This window comes from Macadamia integrifolia, chromosome 8 (genome assembly GCF_013358625.1).
Source record: "Macadamia integrifolia cultivar HAES 741 chromosome 8, SCU_Mint_v3, whole genome shotgun sequence".
NCBI classification, from domain to species: Eukaryota; Viridiplantae; Streptophyta; class Magnoliopsida; order Proteales; family Proteaceae; genus Macadamia; species Macadamia integrifolia.
In genome coordinates, this window is record NC_056564.1 from 31,216,062 (window position 1) to 31,216,431 (window position 370).

Here is a 370-nt window from a genome sequence, read left to right on the forward strand (position 1 = left end):
TTGGTTTCTTTGCTTTTTGTGGGGTTTTGATTTGATTTTTGGGGCCCCGATTCCTTGCTGTTAAACCTCTTTTTTTTTTCCAAAAAATTACCTCTAATTTCCTTAAATTCCTTTTTTTCTTAGGGAGAGCATGTGGATCACACGTGTGTTCGGACTTCCAGTGTCTGATCAGACGTCATAGACTCTCTCTCTCTCTCTCTCTCTCTCTCTCTCGGCTCGACCTTCCTTTCTCTCTAAGCAAGGCATCCGAATCAAAATTGGACACGTGTATGCATACCATTGAGGCATTGATTGATTTTGTTGAGACTGGAGAGCATTTGGGAATTTATGGACAGTAATAAGTGTGTATCATCGCAAGAGATTTTATAGA